Source organism: Betta splendens, chromosome 7 (assembly GCF_900634795.4).
Source record: "Betta splendens chromosome 7, fBetSpl5.4, whole genome shotgun sequence".
In the NCBI taxonomy this organism is placed as follows: domain Eukaryota; kingdom Metazoa; phylum Chordata; class Actinopteri; order Anabantiformes; family Osphronemidae; genus Betta; species Betta splendens.
The window spans coordinates 274,870-289,703 of record NC_040887.2 but is presented as its reverse complement, the minus strand read 5'-3'; the positions used below and the strand labels follow the sequence as shown (position 1 = coordinate 289,703).

The window sequence follows — 14,834 nt, the reverse complement described above, 5'->3', positions numbered from 1 at the left end:
CTTGTTTATTCAGAATGAAACTCTGCTTTTACAGAGCAGAGTGAGCCTGATTTTCCCGCCTTTCGTCTCCATGGCGACGGCGCACCTGCAGATTTGACTGACAGGTCAAACTCCTGATGCTCAGTGTAGACAGCAGTTCCATGCTTATTACTGATTACTCAACTACACTATTGGATTGTGTAGTAATTAAGCACACACTTCCTCTAAATCCTTACAAAATAAAAGCACCAAGCCAAATAATTCGCTTTAATAGCAAAATTTCTGCTTTTAGATGGGTAATTATGATTCTTTAAAGACTAATTGACAGTTACGCTATTACCCCTACACATTTCCTCTAAATCCTTTTAAAATAAAAGCGCCAATTACAATTTATTACCTTTAATGGCAAGATTGATTAGAAAATTTTTGCTTCTGAATACAGTACTTACCAATCGTTAATGAGACTACTTTAGAGTTCAGTTAATAACCACTCACACTTATTAGGGTGCTTTTAATCTGAAAAAGCTAAATCTAAATCTTTTGCTTTAATAGGGCTATTCTTGCTATTGAATGATAAATTATGACTATCTAATGACTATTTTATAGTTTAGTAATCGCCCACACACAACCTCTAAATCCTTTCAAAATAGAAGCACCAATGTAATTTATTACCTTAAATGGCAAGATTTTTGTTTCTGACTGGTAAATTTCTACTAGTTATTAAACTATTACACAGGTAATTATTTACAAATAATTTCTTCAAATCAAAAAGCTAGTCAGCTTATTTATGATTGTCAACAATGCACCTTGGTCAACTTTTTAATCTTTGACATCTTTTTAACTTGGTCAACTTTTGAATCATTGTCATCTCTTTAATATTGTCATATTGTCATCATCTTTTTAATCGCCATCTTTTGTCATCGTTTTAATCTTTGTCAACGTTTTCTCGTTTTCATCGTTTTGCCGTAGTCAACTTTTGGACGTAGTCAACTTTTTGACGTCAGCAGCTTAATCAGCGTTTGGCATCGTTGCGGCAGCAGATCAGCTCTCCCACGTAATTTCTCGAGAAATTACTTTTTCTAGTTAATTATAAAAGTTTTACAGTATGACATGGTATTTTTAAATACTAATAAATGCTTAATTTTGCAGTAAAAGTAAACAGATCTTTATTAGGCGACAGTTTTTCTATATATGCAATATTTTGTTTTTTAGTTTTCCGTATTTTGAACAGACCGACGTCTCGCTATGAAAAGAGGAAGTCGCGACGAGCGTGTTTTGTGCTCTGCTGTAAAGCGCGTAATACGGGCGCAAGACGTTTTTGAAGCGCGGCTGGCTGAACGACGGATGAACGAATGACTGCTCATTTGACCGCAGTCTGGTAGTTTACCGTGTTTTTATTTAGCGCCAGCGGCTGGGGAGAGCGGAGCCTCGCTGGTAGGCGACGACTGCGGGGGCAGCGACCGGGACGCACAGCTGCACTTCAATCCAGATTACTGCTTTGGGTCTGGATACGAGTGACCCACGGGTTTGTGCCCTTCCCCGACGCTGCTGTTTCTGGCTTCTTCTTTTTATTGTGTCTCGGTTTCGCCAAGGTTTCGGTGTTTCCTTTTGTATCAACCACTTGCAGCTATTGTTCATATTGTTAAAGTTTTGTTTCTTGAGAAATAAAGTCAACGTTAAAGCATTCAGTATTGTATGCAAATTAGATTGCAATGCATTATGGTTAGTGAATTGTGAACAATTGTGGCACCCTAACAACTAAGAATGAGTGACCCTTCCTTAAAGTGGAGGTTGTAATATGTTTGCAAGTTCACCTTTGTAGGTGGTAACTTATGTGAGGATTTAGTGGTGTTTAGTCTTGTGTTTTTTACTTATAATAAAAAACAAAATAAAAATGAAATATTACTATATTAAATATGTATAATCACTTTCAAGCTTTTTTTCATCAAGATGTTCAGCGTTGTTTTTTAGATAATTATATTTAGCTGGTGAGGGTAGGAATGTAGATTGACCGGCAAATTGAGAGCTTTGCTGTTGGAGAAAATATATTTTCCTCTATTCTCATTTATCTTGTTTATTCATTATCTTTTACATATAATACCTTTTTACATTTAACATTTATGGTTTGCATTTGCTGTGCCTTATAACCACATTGACAGTTGCACAGACGTCTAAGCCACCACAATTTTTTGGTCGAGAGCCATGGCTTCAGATTTGGAGGAGCTGATTCTCATCCCAGCCGCTTCACACTCAGCTGCAAACCACCCCAGCGCACGCTGAAGGTCCTGGCCCAATGAAGCCAACAGGACAACATCCTCTGCGAAAAGCAGAAACGCAATCCTGTGGTCCCTGAACCAGACCCCCTCCGGCCCCTGGCTGCTCCTAGAAATTCTGTCCATAAAAACAACGAACAGAACCGGTGACAAAGAGCAGCCCTGCCGAAGTCCAACATGCAGGAACAGGTCTGACTTACTGCCGGTGTTATGGCAAAAATTGTCTCTTCCTTATTTCTATGTCTCTTCCTTATTTCTATGCAGTTATTATACGAGTTATGACTTATGTTCTGCAATTAATATCTTATGTTTTGTCTTACTGTATGCATTTGACATTTCACCTAAATTGTTCAATGGTTGTCTCTGCCTGATAGACTCTCAACTCTAGCTCCCAAACCCAAGGTCGGGGAGTTGTGTCTCTGTCTGTTGAGACTTGGTGCTCCTTTCTCACAGATAGTTGGACGTCAGCGATGCAGGTGTGAGAAAGTAAAAATCTTCACACACACTGCGACAGGGAGAAGATGGTGCATGTAATTTGATTGGGTTGGAAAGACATTCCACCCTAGTCGGACAGAGAAGCTAAAAGGCAGAAGCAACTTGAGGATCGTGGGCTCTTTGCATCACACCTTCGTAGTGTGTGCACTGATCTCCCCAGCTGGTTTTTGGTTTGTTGATGTGCACGATCAACATCCATGCTTTTTATTTGCTTTCCCCATTATTTTTATTTTCTTTATTATTTCAATAAATCGCACAAAAGGACAACTCTCTCTCATCTACTTCTTTATGGAAAATTTCCACCACAGAAATTGGCGTTGTCGGCAGGATCCCGCGGCAGGTCGTCTGGACGGTGTGACCAGGGACGATAGTCCTGAGGACTAGGGTCGCTCAGCCTCCAAACCTCTACAGACATTCAGAGCTGGGAGGACTGCTCACCCGTCTGGATCGCCTCTGACGAGATCCACGAACTCAGATTCAAACTCAAATCCTAATTTGGCTCGGCTCGGTGAGAGAGATTCCTTTTAATTTGGGAAAAAACAAAAAGAAAATATAACTAGGAAAAGAGATAATAATATTTCTAAAACGACTATGTGGCTGAAAACATCTAAAATATAATAATTAGGACCAAACAATTTTTTTAAATTAAAAAATTTAATATTCGGGTAAAAATTAATTAGGTCAAAGTCTGCCCTGGTGGTCGAGACGGTGGTTGCTAAGGGTTGGCTCGTGGGACCGAGCTTGTTTTGTCTGTACTGAGGATACAGACCAGTGTGCAGATCTGAGCGCAGTCCAAAGGGTGTGGACAAGGAAATAAAAGACGGCTTCTGAAATACGGAGCGCGTTTGCAGGGGGAAGTGTTTTTGAGATACGAGGGACCCGGGTCTTAGAGGGGCCTGACGGTGAGGGACCACTTCCGAGAACCCTGTCGCTGATCTGAGCGGTTCCCTTTCTACGGAGACGTCCGTGGAAGAGAAATTTCGAAAAAAGGTTCCGGCCGGAACACATAAAAATCTAAGGCAGGAAACCGCCGGGACTCTGAAAGATGGGTTCGGGGCGATCTAAGTCTCCACCACCAGACTGCAGCATTACAAAAGTAAAAGTAATTAAAAGTAAAAAGTTAATATGGTTATTAGTGCGTTTCATGTTTCCATGAGTGGGAAACTGGTTATGGGTTCAAAAGGAGAATCACTTAGTGTAAGGACATATGCACCTTAAAAGAAAAATTAGAGACAAAAGAAAATACTTGAAAAAGCAAAACTATCAAAACTAAAGCCCTAAAAGAAACAAAAGATGAAAGTAACGGAAAGAAAGGAGATAACAACTCTGGGGAAGAATTGTTTGCACTCTGCCACAGACACACATACACCACACACACACGTCATGTCAAGAGCAAATGCTCCCATTGTTTCTGCTCTCTATTCTAATGCAGAACCGAGCGCGATGAGGGTAAATCCGGATCTGGACTCCTTTCCCACCATCAGCAGAAGAACCGAAGGAGAAGAAGCGCCGACCAACAACCAGAACAGGGTGGAAGCGCTGACACCACAGCAGCTGGAGGACACAGACCACAGCATGGACGCCTCAGCGACTCTCACAACGTCTGCAGCCATCACGTTCTGGGCTCATCAGATGAACCAGCTACTACAAGCATGTGTGTCTGACACAGACACCTGCTTATGACAATCAGCAAAGGAAAACAAGGACAGAGCAACAGCAGAGAAGACGTGCTCTGACACAGACACTGGTTGAAACAACAGGAGAGGCTTCAGACGTGATCGGCCCAATAGAGCTGCATGCGAGGATCCAGGAAAGGTCTGTCATCGAGGAACAACTGTCCCATTGAAAGGCTTCACCCACTGGCGCTCACATCAGACTGATGGTTGGGGAAGGAGGAAGGTGACGGTTCCTTTTCACGTGATGTACAAGACGGTACCGCAAAAACACACACACATTCATACACGCAATGAAGAAACACGCTTACAGCTGATACACGCTCAAATTCATGTTCATGCTTATCTGCTCGCAATGAAGAATCGCTTTTTGCTTAAAAAAAATCCCACAGAGTGATTTTAAAATGATGACAAACAGCTAAATGACAATTGCTGTATGACTTTACAGTCTGATGGGTTCAAACTATTTTAACTTGCAACAAATTCAGTAATAAAATCCTCTATGTTTCTAAAAGGGTTTGTGCACAATATAGGTTTGTCTGGCCAGACTAGAAGACTATAGGAAACAAAACAGACTATAGAGAAAACAAAACAGACTGTAGAAAAAGAAACAAAAAAACAGACTATAGGAAGACTGAGACTGACTGAAACAGACTATTAATGACTATTAAAGGGAAGACGACTATTAGAGAGAAGTAATAATAATTACTGTACGTACCAGACTATTAAAGAAAAACTTATTCTTTCACTGTCTTGTGCAACATCTGACAGCAAGACACCTTAACATTCATTTTTGCTTTCAAACTTGTGCCCAGTTAAATTTTTAGGAAGAGATCTCATGTAGTTTAGATATTTGATTGATTTCCACTCCAGACGGAGTGAAGGGTAACATCTACAGACATTCTAAATAATCCCTCTTTTGTTGGTGTTAACTTCAGCTCAGCTGTGCTCTTATCATTGGCTGCTGAGGGGGGGCTGTAACTGAGGCCCTCACACAGGCTGCATCGCAGCTTGTTTATGATTTCACACACACACACACAAACTGACCTCAACTTCCCTCTTTTGGGATGAACACAGGTCTGCGCTTGCGATTTCTTTTCCTAACGAACAAAAAGATTTTTGATTTTTATTCTACAGTTCCACACGTCCCTCTGTGAAAACATGATGGAGACAGATGCAGGACGTGGGTCCTTTCGTGATCAGATGTCAACGGGGTGGAGACTGGTGAACGACTTCTGACCCCATGGGACGTATTCACCCACATTACATGCTTTTGTTTTTATTTTTATTTTTCAGAGGACGCTCTGAGCCAACACTCAGCCTTACAGGAAGCCCTGTTTCCCTGTGGCTCACACACAGACATGATGTAGGTTTGATCAGAGGATGTGAACCAGTGGTCATCACACCTAAATCTGACCACAGACCATGTGAACAACAACACCCTCTTAAAGGAAGCCATAGATGGTGTTACTGCAGACACCACTAAGCTACTGAAACATTGGATGCTACAGGCCACAAAGAGAGCCTGTTTAAATTACACTTTGTTTAGACAAAGGTTATTTTCTGGGTCATTGTAATTACAGCTGATGGCAAATCCATCTCACCCAACAGATTTGAAGCAATTTGAAACCTGCCTAAACCGTGCACGTATAAACAGCTTATCTTTTCTAGGTTTTTGTTCTTATTGCAGGAACTTCATTCTTAACTTTAATGTCTTTGAGGCCCCACTCAGGGTTCTGATGCAGACATCTTCATCGTCCACTTCTTGTCTCACGTGGACGTCTGAGGCTGACGTTTATTGACCTCATGCTTGCTCTTCAGTCGGCTCCTACTTTGGGTCTTCCTGATCTGACCCTACGCAACCTTTCACTCAAACAGTGAATGAGAAATCAGGTTGTACGACTTCTGTTCTTTTGTCCTCATACTGTGTCTTTGATTCTTTTGGAAAACATCACATCTTTCTACAGCCCGATGGCTTAGATGCAACACCACCTTACTAAACATGCTGAACGTTACTATCAAGAGGCCGTCTTGAAGTCTGGCTCTTTGCTAAGACACTACTCTGCTCAGGCTGCAGAGTTGATCACATTGACTGAAGCTAGTAAACGAGCAGAAGGAGAGTCTGTTACCATCTACACGGACTCCACAGACGCTCTGTGGAAGCATAGGAAGCTTTTTTGAAGTCTAATTGCAAACCTATCTCACATCATGATTAGGTTCTGCTTTGCTGGACGCTGTCCTGCCACCTACAGCTAATGCTGTTTTTACATCATCAGTGACGACTTTGTTTCTGCCGACATGCAGCTGCAGACGCTGCTGCGAAGGACGACAACCCCTCCCTCTCCTGATCCTCGTTTCCTCTCCTCATCCTTGTTCCCTCTCTCCAACTCTCTCTATCCTTTCCTTCCTTTCTTCCTCTCTCCCTGTGCTTTAAACATTTTCTACCTCGCAGGAACACAGACTCTGGCTGACGAATGGTTCCACCTGTAGCCATGGAGTCTGGTTTGGGCCTGACGACAAGCCGTGCCGCCCAAACACTTTTTCCCCACAATTCAGATTTCCCAACAGGTGAAAACAGGCGACAGGACCATCACACCATTCAACCAGGGGACTGAGCGATCGTTAAGGAGTTCAGGAGGAAGCACTGGACCTCCAAACGGTGGCGAGGCCCCTTCCAGGTCCTTCTGACGACCAACACGACTGTAAAGATCGCAGAAAGAGCGACTTGGACCAACTCCATCCAGGAAGGTCCCGGATCCAACAGACGACCCTCCATCTACATCTACACCACACAAGAAAACCACCACTGACGAAAAGAATTGAGAAGAACGACCCTCGCTGTGCTCACACACTCACTGAGGCGAGGCTGCGTTGACCGTTCAGCTAAAGGTGTGAGCCAAGCGCCGCCTAAAGCTGCACCGGTGAATCACACTATCAGACTATACATCTACACACACGTTTCTGAGAAAACACACACACGAGCAGCCTTGAGTTGCCGACGCTGGACGACGTGTAGACTCTTCACATCACGGGAGTGACAGTGACTCAGACGACATTGGGAGGAAACCTGGCGGTGATAACGAACCCCAAGTGTCTCTGTGATCAGCTGATCACAACCTGAAGAACCCCAACGAACTGTCAATACTTCAACACACAGGTTGGAAACAATCTAACGCTACTGTTCAACAGGAAGAAGCAGATTGTTACGAGACATCAATTGTAAACATGCTTTGTTAGACTTCATTTTATGTTACTTGGATTATTGCCTTTAGCATATGATGTTTCTATGTAACTTTACACACTACTTTTGAATGAGAAAATTCACAACAACAACAACACTGAGTTTAAATATCCTGAAGTTGACTTGGTGTTTAATTTGCTCACAATCACTTTATTCACTGCTACAATTAGTTCTATCCTTCATCTACAGATGAAAGACAACAGAAGCGGAAATATGCATCATCATTCTGGTTAAATCCCTGAATCTCCTATTCGCTCTAGACGCAAATGTACAATTAAAGATCCGAAAGCATTAAATCTATCTTAAGAATATATGAAACAGAACCCCACCGGAAACGTATGGCTATCATACATTAATTGTCTTTATTACATTACAATTGAATGGCCGTAGACACATTGTTAGCAGAGAAAAGAGGCGTTTGTGTTATGTTTGGAGAGGCATGTTGTACTTACATCCTGAATAACACTGATTCTAATGGTATTGTGGCGAAGGCGCTACACGGCCTTCAGAATCTCAGCTAACTCTGGTATAGATTCTTCCTCTTGGAATTGGCTAGACGAAATGTCTGGAAAATGGAAATCTGTTCTCATGTCCACAGCTGTTTCCTTTATAATTGAGATGGCTGTGATTCTCTTGTTTGGTTTTTGCGTTATCCCACTGGTTAGAGGTCTCATCATGCGTGCGACCTCAGCAACACTCTCGTATGAGATGACACAATGCACTATGTTCAAAAACCCCAACTCTAATTTACTTAATGACTTTGACGATGATCTTAGGCTATCTAATCACAAAATATAATCTGATACAAATATGATTATGAGCTTATTTTCTTCACATGCCAATACAGAGGTTATTCTTGTATAACTACCCAAAAACAGCTCCCAACCTTTTGTCCCTTAGTTACTTCCATTTTATGTGAAGGTGTATTTTGAATCTTGATGAGTTAATACCCTTATTGTTTCATTTGCAAGGATCTTTTATTATTACAGAATGTGATGTTAACAATTTTTCTTCTTAGTGGTTGATTAATGTGTAATCAAAAGGGGGGAGTGTTATGGCAAAAATTGTCTCTTCCTTATTTCTATGTCTCTTCCTTATTTCTATGCAGTTATTATACGAGTTATGACTTATGTTCTGCAATTAATATCTTATGTTTTGTCTTACTGTATGCATTTGACATTTCACCTAGATTGTTCAATGGTTGTCTCTGCCTGATAGACTCTCAACTCTAGCTCCCAAACCCAAGGTCGGGGAGTTGTGTCTCTGTCTGTTGAGACTTGGTGCTCCTTTCTCACAGATAGTTGGACGTCAGCGATGCAGGTGTGAGAAAGTAAAAATCTTCACACACACTGCGACAGGGAGGAGATGGTGCATGTAATTTGATTGGGTTGGAAAGACATTCCACCCTAGTCGGACAGAGAAGCTAAAAGGCAGAAGCAACTTGAGGATCGTGGGCTCTTTGCATCACACCTTCGTGGTGTGTGCACTGATCTCCCCAGCTGGTTTTTGGTTTGTTGATGTGCACGATCAACATCCATGCTTTTTATTTGCTTTCCCCATTATTTTTATTTTCTTTATTATTTCAATAAATCGCACAAAAGGACAACTCTCTCTCATCTACTTCTTTATGGAAAATTTCCACCACACCGGCAATGTGAACCAAGCTCCTGCTCCGGTTGTACAGAGACCGAACAGCCCTTAGCAAAGAGCCTTAGACTACATACTCCTGGAGCACCCCCCATAGGATGTGACGAGGGACGCAGCCAAATGCCTTCTCCAAGTCCACAAAACACATGTAAACCGGTTGGGCAAACTCCCACAAACCCTTAAGCACCCTGCTGAGGGTATAAAGCTGGTTCAACATTCCACGACCAAGACGAAAACCACATTGTTCCTCCTGCATCCGAGGTTTGACTATCGGTTGGGCCAATTTCTTCTCTCCAGTACCCTGGCATAGACTTTCCCGGGGAGGCTAAGAAGTGTAATCCCCCTATAGTATAGTATATATAGAACATATTCTCCTGTGCCCCTTTTTGTGAAGAGGGACAGCCAGCCCGGTTGTCCAGTCCAGAGGAACTGATCCCCTCGTCCATGCGATGTTGCAGAGGCGTGTCACCCAAGACAGCCCCACAACATCCAGAGACTTGAGGTACTCAGGACAGATCTCACCCACCTCGCTGCCCTGCCACTGAGGAGCTTACAAACTACCTCAGTGACCTCAGCCTGGGTGATGGGCAAGTCCACCTCTGAAATCCCTGCTGCTGCTTCCTTAGTAGAAGGCGTGTCGAAGGGGTTGAGGAGGTCCTCAAAGTACTACTTCCACCATCCAATAACATCCCCAGTCGAAGTCAACAGTTCCACACCTGCACTGAAAACAGAGTTGGTGAAGGACTGCTTCTCCCTCCTGAGGTGTCGAACGGTTTGCAGGAATATCTTTGAAGCCGAACGATAGTCCATGGCCTCCCTGAACTCCTCCCAGGTCTGAGTTTTTGCCTCCACAACAGCACGGGCGCGCTTGGCCTGTTCAGTACCGATCAGCTGCCTCAGGACACCAGACCTGATAGGACTCCTTCTTCAGCTTGATGGCATCCCTTACCTCCGGCGTCCACTACCGGGTTTGTGAGTGAGTACCACCACGACAGGCACCCTGCGTCCGCAGCTCTAAGCGGCCGCGTTGACAATGGTGGCGGGGAACATGGTCCACTCAGACTCTAGGTCTCCAACCTCTCTTGGAATTTGGAGGAAACTCTTCTGGAGGTGTGAGTTAAAGGTCCGTCTGACAGAGGGTTCAGTCAGACGTTCCCAATAGACCCTCACGATACGTTTGGGCCTGCCAAGGCCAGGTGGTGATCAGTTGACAGCTCAGCCCCTCTCTTCACCCGAGTGTCCAAAACATATGGCCGAAGGTCAGGTAAAACGACTACAAAGTATAGGATCAACCTCCGGCCTAGGGTGTCCTGGTGTCATGTGCACCGATGAACACCCTTATGTTGGAACATGTTCGGTGTTTGTTATGGCCAAAGTGTGCCTAGCACTCCAACACATGGCAGCTAAGCACACCAGCCCGCCGCCTCTCACCGCAGGCAACTTTCAGCTATATTATAAATGTTTCATTATACCAAAGTGTAAGCAAGAGTAGAAGAGAGTCCAGCCCCTCTCAAGGAGTTGGGTTCCAGAGCCCAGGCTATGTATGGAGGTGAGCCAGATCCAGCTCAGGCTCCTTCCCTCCCAGTGATGCAACATTCCATGTCCCAATAGCCAGATTGGTCATCCAGGGATTGGGTCGTCCAGGCTCCCGCTTTCGACTGCTGCCCAATCCACTATGCACCGCCCCCCTACGGCTCCTCCTGCGGATGGTGGGTCAACCTAAGGACGGTCCCACGGTGCTCCTTCGGGCTATGCCCGGCCGGGCCCCGTGAGAATAGGTCCGGCCACCAGGCGCTCGCATGTGAGCCCCAACCCCGGGCCTGGCTCCAGGGTGGGGTCCCGGCTGCGCTATACCGGGCGACTTCTCAGTTCTTGTTATGTTTTATGGTTTGTAAACCGCTCTTAGTCTGACCCATCAACCCTACCAGGGGCTTTCTAATGGTTAATTATGACTAGTTCTATGAATTTTTCAGGTTTTGGCTGGTTAATTATTATTACTTGATGAGCCTTTTTTATTGTTTAACAATGCTTCCCCCAATACTCCAACTTTTCTCAATTTAAAATTCAACTACTTCCTCTGCAGCTACTCTCAGCTGTTTTGTTACTATTCTTTCAGCTCTTGGATGCTGTTTTGATACATTCAGCTATGTTTCATCATGTTTAGCAAACCTTTACACACTTCCTTGATTTTCAGTGTTTCTTCGATTTCAGCAAGTCTTTTCAAGTTCCTCAATTCGAAATACAACTACTTAAGTTTCTTCTGCAAAATATTTAACTCTGTTTAAACAACTCCTACTGTAAATCTCTTCAGATACATTCATATATGCTTCCTTCTTCCTTTGTGTACATTCAGCTAAGTTTAAACCCCATTTTCACATAGATAATTGATAGGTATAGACAGCTTGTAGAGCTGTCTATAACTATCAAATCATCAGCATTTTTAGCAATTTCAACAATTCGTCCTCTGGAAATGCTTTATCTATAATAAAAACTGTGTTAAGACACACAGCACTATTAATTATTAAAGCTAACGCTAAGCTAACTGAACCTAATGCTAACTATAAGATAATTGAGCATAACTTAATCTGAATTAACTCTAAGCTAACTGCCTCTGAAGCTAACTGCTTCTGAAGCTAACTCCAACCTAAATGAATCTTAACTTAGTGTAGAGAGAGCAAAAAAATAAACAAAGCTTAACAGCACCATGAAAGGCTCTGATGTGAACAGACTAGTGGCGACAACGTGCGAGCAGCTGAAGTTAAGCCCCTAAAAGTGGGAAAAAATAATGACAAATGTGACCTGTAATGCTTCTACATCGACAGATTTATCGAAATGAATGTACATTACTATTACATACAGATGTCTCTATTGCAGCTCACAAAACACATAAACACACATGAACATACTAGTAGGGAGGGTTTAGCTCAGGGAAGTCAAACTCGGTCCTCGAGTGCCTATGTCCTGCTGGTTCTCCAACTCTCTCACTCCTTGATTCCTCACTGACCATTGGCTGACTGACGGTAAGCGTATCGCGTCACTTCCGGTTACTGAGGTTTGCTGCCGCTGTGTGTGTACAGCGTTACTCTCCGCTCTTTTCTAAATATTATCGTTTTATATCTGATAGCGACTGCTAAAAGTTGCAAAACAAGCTTGTAACACTCAAGCATCTTTTCCTTTCATTAAACGTCCTGCTAATTTACACTGTTATCTAAGTGTTTTCTCCACTAGCGTAGCTCCTAGCTTAATTTCCTGCTATGGCTTCCCCCTTTTCCTCTCCCTCTCGCTCTGTTCGGTGCTCGGTGTGTCTTATGTTTAGCTTATCCTCTGCCTCCTTTAGTGATGGTAATGGGATCTGTAATAGGTGTACGCTAGTTGCAGGGTTGGAGGCGAGGTTGTTAGACTTAGAGTCTCGGCTTCGCACTTTAGAAAACAGGCCAGCTAGCCAGGTCCCTTTAGCCGGTGCGGAGCCTCCTAGCTTAGCTGCTAACAGTCCCCCGGCAGGTCCCAGGCAGCTGGGCAACGACTGGGTCACGGCTGGTAAGAAACGTAGCTTTAGGCAGGCGCCCACGGTTCACCACCAACCGCTTCACGTTTCAAACAGATTTTCCCCACTCAGCGACACACCCGCTGAGAAACCCACTCTGATCATTGGTGACTCCATAGTCCGAAACGTGAAGTTAGAGAATCCAGCGGTCATGGTTAGGTGTTTGCCTGGGGCCAGAGCGGGCGACATTGAGTCTTATCTAAAGCTCCTGTCTAAGGATAAGCGTAAGTACGCTAAGATCGTAATACACGCAGGAGCTAATGACGCCCGGTTACGCCAATCGGAAGTCACTAAAACTAACATTGAGTCGGTGTGTTCGTTCGCCAAAACAATGTCGGACTCCGTAGTTTTCTCTGGACCCCTCCCCAATGTGACCAGCGATGACATGTATAGCCGGCTGTCATCGCTCCACCGCTGGTTGTCTAGGTGGTGTCCTGCAAACGATGTGGGCTTTGTGGCTAATTGGAGCACTTTTTGGGGAAAACCTGGGCTGATTAGAAGAGACGGCGTCCATCCCACGTTGAACGGAGCCTCTCTGCTCTCTAGTAACATGGCCATGTTGCTTAGTCCCCCCACTGCTTGACAACACAGAGTGGACCCCAGGACGCAGAGTCGCAGTCTTACACGCCTCTCTGCATGTTCTCTACAGCCGCGACCCACTCTTAGTCTTAGTTATCGCATAGAGACTGTGTCTTCTCCCCGACCACCTAAACTATACAAGTCACACACAAATCAAAGAGGAGTGACTTACCAGACTTTAATAAACATCAAAACAGTTCCTCTTACAGAACAAAGTAACAGTAAGCTAATAAAGTGTGGTCTATTAAATATCAGATCTCTCTCATCTAAATCCTTTTTAATAAATGACTTGATAAGTGACCATCACATAGATCTGTTCTGTCTCACTGAAACCTGGCTGCAGCAGGATAAATATGTTACTTTAAATGAGTCGACTCCAATAAGTCACATCAACTATCATGTTCCAAGATGTACAGGTAGAGGTGGAGGAGTAGCAGCAGTTTATAAATCAGATTTTTGATTGATTGATGATTCCATCATCTTTTGCCTCAATGTCTTGTAGATACACAGAGAACAGTCACCTTAATCCTTATGAACAGGTTGACTGTCTTGTAGATGATGCTGCAGCTTCTCTACGTACAATGTTAGACACAGTGGCTCCTCTGAAGAAGAAGACAGTAAATCAGAGGAGGTTAGCTCCGTGGTATAACTCAGACATCCGCAGCCTAAAGCAAAGGACTAGACAACTAGAAAGACAGTGGCGTTCCAACAAAATAAATGTAAACTGCATTGCATGGAAGGACAGTCTAATGAAATATAAAAAAGCACTTTGTGCTGCTAGAAAAACATATTATTCCTCCCTAATTGAGGAAAACAAAAACAACCCCAGTTGTTCTTTTCAGCACTGTAGCCAGGCTGACAAAGAGTCATAGCTGTATTGAGTCTACTATCCCCTTAAATCTCAGCAGCAATGACTTTATGAACTACTTTACTAATAAAATTATCATCATTAGAAAAAACATTCAGCAGCGACTTCTTCCAAATGACAGAAAGCACTGTCTAGATCCATCAACTTTAAATTTATTAAATCCTCTGTCTTACCTAGACAGCTTCTCCCCCATAACTCATATGGAGTTAACCTCAATAATTAACTTTTCCAAGTCGTCCACTTGTCTTTTAGAACCAATCCCAACCAGATTACTCAAAGAAGTTCTACCTTTAATCAGCTCATCCATATTAAATCAAATCAACCAATCTTTACAACTAGGCTATGTACCACAGGCTTTTAAGGTGGCTGTGGTCAAACCTCTATTGAAAAAACCAACCCTTGACCCTGGACAACTAGCCAACTATAGGCCCATTTCAAATTTACCCTTTATTTCCAAGATTCTGGAAAAAATTGTGGCTAAACAATTATCTGACCACCTTAGTGGGAATAACCTGTATGAAGATTTTCAGTCAGG

General features: G+C 43.4%; 1 long non-coding RNA gene across 4 annotated transcripts; it reads left to right on the top strand.

The window, feature by feature from the left end:
• The first annotated feature begins 766 nt into the window (after positions 1-766).
• Positions 767-9,267, top strand: LOC129604302 (uncharacterized). Of its 4 annotated transcripts, XR_008695094.1 has the most exons (3): positions 770-1,504; positions 2,139-2,441; positions 3,056-9,267. It is a non-coding gene; the product is annotated as an uncharacterized LOC129604302 (long non-coding RNA). The 4 variants fall into 4 exon arrangements; XR_008695095.1 differs by having other exon boundaries at positions 767-2,441; positions 4,180-9,267; XR_008695093.1 differs by having other exon boundaries at positions 767-2,441.
• Positions 9,268-14,834: the final 5,567 nt, after the last annotated feature.